Source organism: Coenobita brevimanus, chromosome 42 (assembly GCF_032717465.1).
Source record: "Coenobita brevimanus isolate Jiangsu-jjx chromosome 42, ASM3271746v2, whole genome shotgun sequence".
NCBI classification, from domain to species: Eukaryota; Metazoa; Arthropoda; class Malacostraca; order Decapoda; family Coenobitidae; genus Coenobita; species Coenobita brevimanus.
In genome coordinates this window covers 12292218-12303937 of record NC_136995.1, presented here as the reverse complement: position 1 = coordinate 12303937, position 11720 = coordinate 12292218, and positions in this window count along the sequence as shown.

The window sequence follows — 11720 nt, the reverse complement described above, 5'->3', positions numbered from 1 at the left end:
GCAGTGGTAGTGTCATTCTGCTTCTGAACAACGTGAAATAAGCTGCAAAAGGACGAAAATCTGGGTCAAGTTAAGGTGAAAGGAGTATAGCTGAAATCGTTCCTAATTTGTGTAAAAAGATCGTGTGGTTGTAATAGTAATAATAATAATAATAATAATAATAATCCATTCATCCATCCATCATCCAATCCTATGTTGCCGTGTGAGGAGCGTAGGAACCCGGGGCTAGGCAAGTTGGTCCTGACATTTAAGATGAGAGTGACCAGCCTAACTCATCCCTGAGTGGCATTACGTGAGCAATAAACCCCAACCATCCCTTGGATATAAACCTGCACAGTCTCAATCCGACTGGAGCGCCTTAGTTACCCACTGAACCACCGGGCACAATAATTTGGTTATATGGTTACCACCTAGCGTAGTAAATGGTTTCCTGGTGTACAGGAAATCATTAGGCTTATCACTCAGTGTAGAGTCACCCATAGGCAGAAGGAAGAGGAAAGAATGAAGCAGAGTCCCAGTGGCGTAGCTAAGGGGGGCCAAGGGGGGCACGTGTCCCCCGTGAGAATCCTGTGCCCCCTCACGGCTCATCTAAGGTCTTGTTTCAAATAAGCCTTGTACTGAACAAAAGTACGGGTATAATATAATTATCATTAGTTACATTTTCTAAATACATAATCTAGTCATCATATGAAAACTATAACTGTTATTATGTACGATGATGTTATATTTTACCGGAGAAGTAGCAGAAAAATTAAATAGCCTCTACTTACCTTCAAGAAAGTCAGTTGTCTTTCGTTACCGGTACATTATTTTATGCAATGTCGAATCTCTTATTGAAATTCGGAATAATTAACTAGATGAATGATTAGTTAAATGTATATCGACATTTGTAATGCTTAGTAATTTATTATATAAGAGACCAACAATAGATTAAGATTGTGTAATAATTTTATAATTCTCGAAAGACTCGACTGCTAGTAGTGGATGTTTGGCAGCGCTCTCACTTTTAGGGATATTGTCCCTAGATTGGAACTTTTCAGTACATTTAGTGACAAATTTAGGGATTTTGTATTTTTAGGGATTTTTTGGTGATTTTTGGTCATATTTAGTGATTATTTGGGGATTTTTGCTTATTGTTATAATTGACATAGAATGCCCTCAGTAATGGGTGAAAAGGGTAAATAGCTTGTAAATATTGCCAAAATAGTATTTTCTTTGTGGTCAGCTGTTTGTGAACATTATTTTGGAAGTTTTAATTGGTCAGACGTATTACAGTTTCAACCAATCACGAGCTAGCATTTCAAGTTTGTTTATAGGTCGCCATGTTGCAAGCTTTTTCACACACGCTGAGTAAGTACTGAAAAATTACTTGAGTTTTTAGCCCTAACATTAAATGTTACTTCGTAGCAGACCCCCATACATATAAATAAGGGTTGTATATGAAGTTTATGACAACAGAATGTCATGACATAACGTGGAAAACGTGTAGTACGGTGAGTGATGTAACTTTTTGTTGGCGAATGCTAACAGCCCTCATCGCTTTCACGTAGCCTATTTTGATGATTTTGGGCCATATTCAGAAATCACTAGGGATACATTGAGTACACTGAGTACACTTCTGCTGCCTTTATTTTAACTCTCATGCTTTTCTTCATTATTATCTTTCAGCCGTCTAGTCAGAAATAGGATTTAATTTCATTTTAGTAGGCCTATTCTGCAAATTCCTAGACCCAGAGGTTTCACTTTGGTAAAACAATACTGAGTGAGGGCTTTTTGAATTTATTTTTATCAATTTGCAGACTGTCTCCTGTAACCAAAGCAGAGCTATAATTTATACTCTTCATTGGTTCATTGATGAAATTTACGTAGCTGATGCTTGATACTGAAAAAAATATACCTCATGTGTATTAAAAAAATTGTTTTATTATTTCATAAAATAGTATTTTTCTATGTGTAAGTACATTTATATTGGTATTTTATATTTGGGGATTTTTTGTCCAATCTGGGGATTTTTTGCACCAAACCTAGGGATTTTCATATCAACTGTTGTGAGAGCCCTGATGTTTGGTTAAATTTTCAAACTTCATTGTTGGCAGTGGAGTAGAGGAGGGAGGGAGGCTGTCGGTGGTAGTGGTACAAGAGGCACTGCAAGGAGGTACGATTATTTTTGTATTTTTAATGCTTCCATAAGTTCCATGGTTAGCTGTTGAGAAAATGCAACTGCCTCCAACTGGATATGCTAAGGCCAGCATCGACCATTACCAGCAATGTTTTGGGTACTGGCCTATATACAGTACTCGTAGGCTTCTTTGATTTAGAATGATTTGTAAATAAGTTTGCAGAAAATCACATGAACCGAAGAATATTGCTAAAGTAAATCTGTCTTCCTATTTCAATTTAGTCTCAGCTGCACCTGTTTCTGTATAGTTTGTATATCAAGATGTATTAATTTATCTATTGTATAAACAGACCTATAAGAACAAATATTTAACCCTTACAGAGCCGTGAAAATAGTTTCATTTTCACTGCTATCAGACTTATTCAGCTTAATACATCACCGTATTTGTCTTATTCAGCGGGTTAATACGTATCTCCAGCTTCACCTCCAATACACTGATAGCTATTTTTATTTTCTATTGTGATTAGCTAATAAAAAACGATTCTTGTTTCTCATACCATAAAAATATATCTTGATTTTTCTCGTATGGCAAACCATTGATGATTTTAATACTATAATTTTAGGATCCGTCACTCTAGAGTGTTAATTACGTCCTTGCATTTTAGTGGCACTCTCAGGTTTTACAGTTTACTTACATAGAAAGATTATGAAGTGTTTTTGTGCAGCGCACTAACGTTTATGTCCACAATCCACCTACATAGGATTAGGACAAGAGTGATGATTATGTTTCAATAATAAATAGTCCACCTTTTTCAAACGATTTGTTATCCTAAGCACACTTTTAACCCTTACAGCCATTTAACAATATCACCATGGAGTGGATGACGACACAGGAACTGAATCCACTCTGAATATTTGCACACACACACACACACACACACACACACACACACACACAATATATATATATATATATATATATATATATATATATATATATATATATATATATATATATTTGTGGTAGGTGGTGGCGACCATCATCCACTCACTTGATGTAGTGCTGCCTACTTCTTTCTTAGCCTTTATCATTCTTTTTCTGTCTGTCCTCCTCTCTTCCTATTTCTCACCATCATCCACTCACTTGATGTAGTGCTGCCAACTTCCTTAGCTTTTATCATTCTTTTTCTGTGCCTGCCCTCCTCTCTTCCTATTTCTCCCATCTTTCCTGTCACTTCTTATTGCTTTTCTTTCCTTTACAGGTGGCTTTACATTGAGTGACAAGCCAAATGGTTTCCTGTAAGCCAAGAAACCATTTACAACGCTGTGTGGTAACCATATAACCAAACCATACGTGCTCCCTACGTGTCAACAAGTGGGTTGGTGGAGGGTTAGTGCCCCTCCCCGTAAAACAAATAACTCGGAGTCAAATGGCCACCCCGTACGGGATTATGGAGTTTGGCAATATATATATATATATATATATATATATATATATATATATATATATTATAATGTTAATATACAAACACCACGATGGTATTTGTGTGCCCCCCCCCTTTTCTATGATTTGGTGTCCCCCTGGTGCCCCCTCCCTTCCATGATTTAGTGTCCCCCTGCCCCTGGTGTCCCCCCCCCTTTCCATGATTTGGTGTCCCCCTGGTGTCCTCCCCCCCCTTTCCATGATTTGGTGTCCCCCTGGTGGTCCCTCACTGAGAAAAACCTGGCAACGCCACTGAGAAAGACAGGAGAGGGAGTGTAAAGTCACCAGTAGGCAGAAGGAAGAGGAAGAAGTGAAGGAAAGAAAGACAGAAGAGGAAGGAAGAAAGAGGGGAAAGGGCAGACACCCAAAGCAGTACTACGTCCAGTGAGTGGATGGTACCACTATTATTCATTAATAATAATAATTATTATAAATAATAATAATTCATTCATTCATCATCCAATCCTACGTTGCCCCATGTGGAGCGTAGGAGCCCGGGGCTAGGCAAGTTGGTCCTGACATTTAAGATGAGAGTGACCAGCATCACTAATCCCTGAGTGGCATTACATGAGCAATAATAATAATAATTATATATATATATATATATATATATATATATATATATATATATATATATATATATATATATATATATATATATATACTGTATGTATATATATTTGTGGTAGGTGGGAGCTCTCACCATCCACTCACTCGATGTAGTGCTGCTTTCGGGTGGCTTCCCTTTCTTTCTTCCTTCATTCCTTCCGTCCTTTCCTTCTTTCTTCCTTCTTTCTTTCCCCTTCCTTCTGTCTACGGTTGACTTCACTGAGTGCCAAGCCAGATGGTTTCCGTACACCAGGAAACCATTTACAATGCTGGGTGGTAACCATATAACCAAATTATGGCGCCTGGTGGTTTAGTGGGTAATTTAGGTGCTCCAATTGGATTGAGTCTGTGTAGGCTTATATCCAAGGGGTGGGTGGGGTTTATTGCTCATGTAATGCCACTCAGGGATGAGTGGGACTGGTAATCAGGACCAACTTGCCTAGCCCCGGGCCCCTACGCTCCTCATGGGGCAATACAGGATTGGATGATATATATATATATATATATATATATATATATATATATATATAATTCTTGTATACACAAAAATAATGTTTTAATGTTTCCTACCTCTTAATTTCAGTGCAGCTTTATCCTGTCCACCCTCAACGAGACATCATCAGGCGAAGCAGTGAGTATATTTCAAATTTCATGTAACTTCCTTTAAGAATTACATGCACTTACTGAAACTGTGCAAGTGAAGCAACAATTTGAGCTTCTTTGGTGCCCTCTTCTGGTGTACATAGTGTCGTACATGTCTGATGTGGGTCAAAGTCTGTCCCGAAAGTGTTGTACCTGTAAACACAACATGAATGTGTCTGTGTAAACCTTACCTATGAACAATCTACAGCAGAAATTTTTCTATGATGATTGCAGTTAGCTGATTCTTTTTTTTTTTTTCATCTTTTCCTCCTCCTCTGCTAGCATCTCCTCTTCCTCCCCCCCCCCTCTCCTATTCATTGCAAGAGGCCTCCTAAACTGAGTAAACTTGTCTGACGGTAGCAATAATAAAACAAGAGTCGTGTCACAGAATAGGTTACCATCTTGACTACAGTGACCTTTTTTATTTATGATTTTCCTTTTTTTTTTTCACGCAAAATATTATTCAGCATACGAGGTACTCGTTGGTTTTTATTCTTGTCACTAAGACGAGTTTACTGAGCTAAGTGGTACCCATTTGCTTTGTTCTTGTACATTTTTGCCTTAGTCTTACCCAGTTTAGAAATGATCCATCCGTTGTTTTTATCCTTTCCACTCAGATGATTTTATTCAGCCAAGGAGTGACCCATTCATTGTGATTGTTGTTTTTCTTGCCTCAGACGAATTGATTAAGGTTAAGGGCATCATTGTCATCACCATCATTATTATCATTAACTATTTATTAATTATAATGATGACTAATGATGTTCTTTTCCTTCAAACAGCCTGGTGGAGTAAGCGATCTTTTACCGTACTGGGTCACGGCAAATATTCCCAAATCCCCCTCTCTCCTGCCTCCAGCCACCCAGCCCAAACCAACCCTCGGACATCAGCCTTTAAAAACCCTTGGATTATAGCCCTCAGAAGCTTCAAACATCCAGCCCACAAAACCTCTCAATATCCAACTCTCAGAAGTGCTCAACATCATGCCTTGAAAATCTCTCAGACTCTCAAAAGATCTAAAAATCCAGTCCTTAAAATTTGTCAACATCCAGCTGTCAAGATCTGTCAACGTCCAGCTTTCCAAAGCTCCCAGCATCCAGCTCTCAAAATCTGTCAATATCCAGCCATGAAGATTTCCGAACATGCAGCTGTCAAAATCTGTCAAGCTCTAAAAAAGTTTCAGCATCCTGCCATTAAAATAATCTCAACAACCAGCCATCAAAATCCCTCAAAGTCCAGCCACGAAAATCCCTCACCATCCAGCCCTCCACGGCTGTTGGTAGTCAGGCCTGAACACCCGTCATTTTTTTAAAGGTAAAGTATTATCTGCTTCATTTTAACAGGAGTGAATGATGAAGTGAAAGAGAGAGAGATTGTCCAGGTGCTTGAGGATGCAAAAGTGGATATATGTGGATTGACTGAAACTAAATGGAAAAGTGGAAGGATGAGAGAATGGGAATACGGTGTAGGTATATGTGCGGGAGTCAGTGAGAATGAGAGGGCAAGAGAGGGAGTATGTCTGATGATAAGCAAGAAGTGGAAGGAGAATATAAGAGAGTATGGAACAGTGGGTGCAAGGATTGTATGGGTGAGGATGAAAGTAGGTATACAAGCATGGGCGATTGTATGTGTATATGCTCCAACAGAGGATCGAGTGGCAAGAGTGAAAGATGAGTTTTGGGCGAGAGTAGAAGCATGTATGGACAAGTTTGAGAGGAGCGAGAGAGTGCTGTTGATTGGAGACATGAATGGCAAAGTCAGGGAATGTACGAGTGGATGGAGTGGTTGGTCAGTGGGGTGTGCCAGCGGAAGTAGATGGGAATGGTAGTGCTTTGGTGGACATCTGTGCTGGTAAGGGGTTGGCAATAGCCAACACCTACTTTCGTCATAAGATGATCCACCGGTATACATGGAGAGTAATGAGGAGGATGGATGGTGAACTTGTTGAACGAAAGGCAATGATAGACTACGTGTGTGTGAATGAGCGAATGAGAAGACAAGTGTTGGATGCAAGGGTGTGGAGAGGGTGGGGGAATGGAGTCTCGGACCATCACTTAGTGATGGCCAAGGTAGAGCTGCAAAGAAAGTGGTTGAGGAGGCGAAGGGGAAGACAGGAGGAAGCAGCTCCTGTGAGAAGAGTGGAGAAATTGCAAGATAGTGAGAAGAGGACAGAGTATAAGAGCATAGTGGAAGAAAGATTGGGAAGGTATGAGCTAGAGCAGATGGAAGGGGTGGAAGACGTATGTAAGATATTCACGGAAGAGATAAGCACAGCGTGTGAGGCAGTTTGTGGAGTGAGGAGGAGATGCAAGGGTGTGCAAGGACAGCATGGTGGAATGATGAGGTGAAACGAGCTGTGGAACAAAAGAAGAAGGCATATAGTGAATGGTTGGCGAGTACATGTAGGTAGAAGATGAGAGAGAGAAGAGAGAAGTATATGTGAGCAGGAGAAGGGAGGTTAAGAGACTGGTGAAGGAGAGTAAGAAGAAAGTGGATGAAGAGTTTGGGAGGAATCTGAGTGTGAAATGGAGGGAGAGTAAGAAATTGTTTTGGAAGGAGGTAAAGAAAGTAAGGCAGTGTGAAAGGGGAAATAGTAGGGGAGTGAAAGATAGGAATAATAGATTGTTGGTGGAGAAGAGAGAGAAATTGAGGAGATGGAAGGAGCACTTTGAGGATTTGTTGAATGTAGAGAGTGAGAGCAGTGTGAGTATAAGTGGTTGGGGAATGGCTGGGAGAAGAAGAGATGAGAGGAGGGAGGAACAGATCAGTAGGTCGGAAGTAGTGGAAGCGATGAAGAAGATTAAGCTGGGAAAGGCCCCAGGAATTGATGGAGTGTGTGGTGAAATGCTTAGGTATGGGGGTGAGATTGTTGTGGAGTGGATATGGAAGTTGTGTAGATTGGCTTGGGAAGAGGGAAGGGTTCCAGAGGACTGGAAATCAGGTATAATTGTTCCTCTGTACAAAGGAAAAGGGAGAGAGAAGTATGTGGTAACCATAGGGGTATTTGCCTTCTTAGTGTGACTGGTAAAATATATGGTAGAATACTCATTGATAGGGTTAGGCATATGACAGAGGAGCTAGTTGGAGAAGAACAAGGGGGATTTAGGAAGGGAAAAGGGTGTGTAGATCAGATATTTGTTCTAAGATGTTTAGTGGAGAAGTATCTAGAGAAGGGAAGGAAAGTGTGCGCTGCCTTCATGGACTTGGAGAAAGCTTATGACAGAATAGATAGGAAAGGTATGTGGAAGGTATTAAGAATATATGGAGTGGAGGGGAAATTGTTGAGTGCTGTGAAGAGTATGTACGAGGGAGCTAGGGCTACGGTGCGAGTGGATGGTGAGCTGAGTGAGTTCTTTGATCTCAATGTGGGACTGAAACAGGGGTGTGTAATGTCTCCTTGGCTGTTTAATATATATATGGATGGGGTCGTAAAGGAGGTACAAGGTAGGGCAGTGGATGTGGGGGTGGCCTTAATGAATGAGGGTGAGATTTGGAAGCTTCCGGTGTTGCTGTTTGCTGATGATACAGTATTGTTGAGTGAAGATGAATGGGAGTTGCAAGGTTTGGTGAATGAATTTGGGACAGTGTGTAGGAGGAGGAAGCTGAAAGTTAATGTAAACAAATGTAAAGTTATGGTGTTTGAGAGAATGAAGTCACAGAGTGTGCAGTGAGGTTGGATGGTGAGGATATGGAGAATGTGAGTGCATTCAAGTACTTGGGTAGTGTGATGAGTAAGGATGGAACTTTGGGGGATGAAGTACGTGAAAGGGTACAGCAGGGAAGGAAGGTTGTTGGCACACTGAAAGCAGTGATGAGAAATAGGGAGGTGAGTATGGAAGTTAAGAAGTCACTGCATGATGGTATTGTGATCCCTACCCTGACGTATGGAAGCGAGGCGTGGACCTTGCAAGAGGGGAACAAGTCAAGAGTGAGAGCAGTGGAAATGAGTTACTTGAGAGGAGCATGTGGAGTGACATGGAGGGACAGGTTGACGAATGAAGAAGTGAAGGAACGTTGTGGGGTAGATGTGGATGTGGTTGAAAAGATTAGGAGAAATACACTGAGGTGGTTTGGACATGTGGAGAGGATGGAGAATGAAAGACTGACTAAGAGGGTGTATGTAGGTGAGGTGGAGGGAGGGAGAGGGAGGGGTAGACTGAGGATGAGGTGGAGGGATGGAGTTGAGAGGTATATGAGGGAGGAAGGGTGAGTGGGGGGGAGGGGAGTCAAATGGTGGGTGACAGAGTGACTTGGAGGCGTTTTGTCTGCGGCCACCCTTTGCGGGATTAGGGCGTCGGGCTATAGATAGATAGATAGATTTTAACACCTCAGTTTGATTTTGTGTGTGTTTGCACTTTTTATAGCTCAGACCATTAGTTAAGTCAGCAGATTCAGATGTAATTAGGTTCCATCTTTATTTTCTTTCAAATAATGTAATGTAACATGCAAGTGGTGACCTGACCAGAATACACAGGAGTCAACAGGACATGATTATGGAAGTTCAGTTTGCTGTGGTGCAGACTATTACAAGCAGATGATACAGATGAAAGATTTGATATGAGTGAATACAGCTGCAACATCTTACTGCTGGGTGCCAGGTGTGTATCTCTGCAGTATGCATGTGTTACCATTAATTCATTTTTTTCATTCATCATCCAATCCTACGTTGCCCCATGAGGAGCTTAGGAGCTTGGGGCTAGGCAAGTTGGTCCTGACATTTAAGATGCGAGTGACCAGCCTCGTTCATCCCTGAGTGGCATTACGTGAGCAATCAACCCCAACCACCCTTTGGATATAAACCTTCACCGGCTCAAACCAATTGGAGTGCAAAAATTACCCACTAAAACACCAGGCACCAAAATTTGGTTATATGGTTACCACCGAGCATAGTAAATGGTTTCCTGGTGTACATGAAACCATTTGGCTTGTCACTCAGTGTAGAGTCACCCACAGGCAGAAGGAAGAGGAAAGAATGAAGGTAAGAAAGACAGAAGAAGGAGTGTCAAGTTACCCGTAGGCAGATAGACGAGGAAAGAATGAAGGAAAAAAAGACAGAAGAGGATGGAAGGAAGGAAATATGGAGAGAAAAGGGCAGACACCCAAGAGCAGCACTACATGGAGTGAGTGGATGGTGAGCGCCACCACGTTACCATTAAACAGTTGGTAAAAGTCTCAGAAAACTTGAAGTGCAGTTCAGTCATCAAACAACCTCATTTTCAGTAATGAACATCAGGATTGCTAGTCAAGCCAAATCCTGAATACAACACTTAGCCAAGGGACTGAACCAGACAGCTGAGGCAGCCAGGGCTTAGCATCACAAAGTTCCATGTGGGAGACAACCCAACATTTTTACCCAGGAGATTGTTTCACCAGATGTACAAAATTCAATAGGATTCATCTAGCCAAAAATGTCCACCAACATACAATAACAAGACATCTTTCATGTTCTTATTTTCAAGGAGCCAGCACCTCTCTCACTGACAAAGTTCCATCATCTCCACCATCTCTACTCCCAAACTAGAAAAATGGCTCAGACAAAACTATACTGGGGATGGTGCCATCACTTACCAATATTAGCCAGGAGACAGGTCCAGTGAATCACTTTTGAGATCACTTCACCAAGTTTGAGCTGTAAGCCAACTCCATCATCCTCCGTCATGTTGCACCCATATCTAGCACTGATCATACATTACTACACCCATCCCTCTTAGGATCCCATTCTTTTGTAGTATCTCCCTAACTACTTGGTTGCTCCACTAAATTATAAATATACACAGCTACAGCAGGATTGCTGCACATCATCCCCTGACTTGATCTCAAGGCTGGGCCAAAAGATAGCTCCAACACTCGTCAAGACACAGCTTATGGGGGGGGGGGGGATTACTAATTTTGCATCTCCATGTGATATCCTCTTAGTACAACTGCTACCACCAAAGAAAGAGTCAACTATTACAGCACTCCTGCTAAAAACTGATCCAAGAAACACTGCAAATACATCTACATTCTTCGACAGCCAGCCTTACAGCAACTTAACTGTACACAAGCTGTACACACAGTATGAGGGTTCAATGAGTAGGCAATGCCCTCACCCGAGACAAATGACATGTTTTCAGGAATAATAACAGTGATAAAGCAAAGGAAATCTCCATTCACTTGTTTATTATCATTTTTTTTTTTCCAGAGCTTGTGCAGCAACATGACAAGAAAACTTCTGTTACACATGTATACAAAACTTTTATTAATTTTCTTACAACTTCTATGCATTATTAGGTAAAAACTTCTTCTATGAAACTGTGCTCCACATTTGCAGACCCAGTGAAGGTAGTGCGTGGAGGCCAGCAAGAGAACTTATCCAACTGAGTCAATGTTGCAGTACAGTATCTTGTGTTATGGCCCATGGCTTAGAGTTATTACTGACCTATTAGCTGGTTCCTTGACCTTCAGCTGCAATATACCTACTTTATATTGCATTTTGGCAATGCCTGAAATACCCAGGGTACCAAATGTATTATCACAGTTAATGTTTGGGCTGACACAAAAGACTACACTACTCCAGCTTTTGATGGGCCATATTCCTGCCTTTGATGGGCCATTTTATTCAGCTCAACAGCCACAGAGTTCACCATTTTAGTACAGTGATGTCTCATGTGAGATATTCTTGCTAGTTTATTTTATTCAACTTAAAAGAATCCCACTGTACAGAAAGGATATGTTAAGTCCTTCCCTCAGCAAAATCAAGCTGGTACTAACAAAATTATAAATATTGAGAAATTACCATACTGAAGGGGTTAACTCTTGGGCTGCATTGGTATGGACTTTGTATTTTACTCCAGCTGTGTCAAACAATGTTAATTATCTCTGAAAAAC